The sequence below is a fragment of the Diceros bicornis genome, chromosome 7 (assembly GCF_020826845.1).
Source record: "Diceros bicornis minor isolate mBicDic1 chromosome 7, mDicBic1.mat.cur, whole genome shotgun sequence".
NCBI classification, from domain to species: domain Eukaryota; kingdom Metazoa; phylum Chordata; class Mammalia; order Perissodactyla; family Rhinocerotidae; genus Diceros; species Diceros bicornis.
In genome coordinates, this window is record NC_080746.1 from 56,068,659 (window position 1) to 56,070,902 (window position 2,244).

The 2,244-nt window shown below is 46.3% G+C and overlaps 1 pseudogene; it reads left to right on the plus strand.

The window, feature by feature from the left end:
• Window positions 1-254: 254 nt before the first annotated feature.
• Window positions 255-1,220, plus strand: LOC131409006 (olfactory receptor 2AT4-like; annotated as a pseudogene).
• The last annotated feature ends 1,024 nt before the right edge of the window (window positions 1,221-2,244 follow it).

Below are 2,244 nucleotides of genomic sequence, written 5' to 3' on the forward strand. Positions count from 1 at the left end.
CACATGGTTTTGTATATTGTAGGTACTTTTTCTATACTTAACTAAAAAAGGAAAGAGGAAATTTTGGGATAGGATGAAGACAGAGCCCATCATCTGTCTTCTAGAGTTGGTCATAAATAAATGTGGATAAATTAATTATATAGTGATCATTATGTGATTCTAATTCCAGAAACACTGATTGTCCTGGTTTCCAGATGTGCCTGGTTCCCAGATGTTTCCACTACCCACTTCCTGGGCATCCAGCTTAACCCACCATGGAGACTATAGCCTGTAATGGATCATAGGATTCCTCTACCATCTTCTACCTTTTGGGCATTCCCTCCCTGCCAAAACCTCTTTTCCTTCCTATCTTCTTTGTCTTTCTCATCCTTTATCTGCTCGTTCTGGTGGGGAATGCTCTGATCCTAGTAGCTGTGGTGGCAGAGCCCAGCCTCCACAAGCCCATGTACTTCTTCCTGATCAACCTCTCGGCCTTGGACGTCCTCTCCACCACAACCACCGTCCCCAGGATGCTGTCCCTACTCTTGCTTGGGGACCGCTTCCTCAGCTTCCCTGCCTGCTTCCTGCAGATGTACCTCTTCCACAGCTTCTCCTGCTCTGAAGCCTTCATCCTGGTGGTCATGGCCTATGACCGCTATGTGGCTACCTGCCGCCCACTGCACTACCCTGTCCTCATGGCCCCACAGACCAACGCTGCACTGGCAGCCAGTGCCTGGCTCAGCGCCCTCCTCCTGCCCATCCCAGCAGTGGTGCAGACCTCCCACATGGCTTTCCACAACATTGCTCACATCTACCATTGCTTCTGTGACCACTTGGCTGTGGTCCAGGCCTCCTGCTCTGACACCACTCCCCAGACCTTCATGGGCTTCTGCATCGCCATGGTGGTATCCTTCCTGCCCCTTCTCCTGGTGCTTCTCTCCTATGCCCACATCCTGGCCTCAGTGCTTCACATCAGCTCCCGAGAAGGACGTTCGAAAGCCTTCTCCACCTGCAGCTCCCACCTCCTGGTGGTTGGCACCTACTACTCATCCATTGCCATAGCCTACGTGGCCTACAGGGCTGACCTGCCCCTCGACTTCCACATCATGGTCAATGTGGTGTTCGCCATTCTCACACCTGTCCTCAACCCTCTCATCTACACACTGAGGAACAAGGATGTCAAAGCAGCCATCACCAAAATAGCATGACCCCGGGACCAAAAAAATTCTGGGGAACCCTGATTCATAGGTATAATAATCTACTCACAAACACCAATAACAATAGAGAGAAAAGTGGACAATTTAGGCAGCCAGATAGTTAGAACAATAATTCTCAAAGATAGTCTTAGGTATTCCTCCATTGTATAAAATCATGATTTTCTTTCCTTAACTCACTGACAAAATGGATAGGACTTTTCTATTCATTTTTTAAGCCATCAATCCCAAATTTCACAAGCCTGCGAATGCAGTTGTGGTCGTATTTCCATTAATTCAAACAATTTTGATTCTCAGAGACTCCAAGTATTTGACCAGCAAGAAATTAAGTCTTTTTCCTTTTACTTCTTATTTCAGTATCTCTAAATGTCCTCAGGACTGCCGACACATAGATGTGAATCAGCCTTGCCCATTTTGCTGGAATAGCAGCTTAGAAATCCCCTTCAAGGAAAAAGTCTGAAATTGCTACCAAATTCACTGTGCCACTACCAATATTTCAACACCAGTCACACAGGAAATTGACCCTCATGGTGTCATAAAGGTAGAACATGCCCTTTCTCTAGCCTATGCTTAGGCAAGGGGAGTCCCTTACCAAATCTGTGTGGGCACCAAAGCATTACAGTTCTTTTTATTCTCAGCTACACCATAGTGTCCCATCCACGACAATGAGTAGCTAAGTAGAGAAGTTTCCCTTTACCATGAAGATGCTGTGTCCAGGACCTCCACTTTTTCTCGAAATACAGTCCAGGGAATTCCTCTTTCTGCCCTTAGCAGCCAGCCCAGCCTCCTTATTTCCTTCCCCTATGCCAAGTTTCCTCTTGAAGACCTGTCAGGTTTGTCCAGCCAGGGACATATAGAACACATAGTGAAAAGTGTTTGGGGGAACCCAGGTGACAGATATCCTCATCTCTGGCTCATCACAGATATTCCCATTCCAATTTCTAGGGTCCAAGTTTTTGCCAATCAAGGCATTAACTTTAACCTTTCCTCATTGCATAAAACCCAATATAGATGGAAATTCAATTGGTAATGCAATTTAACAAAGGATATG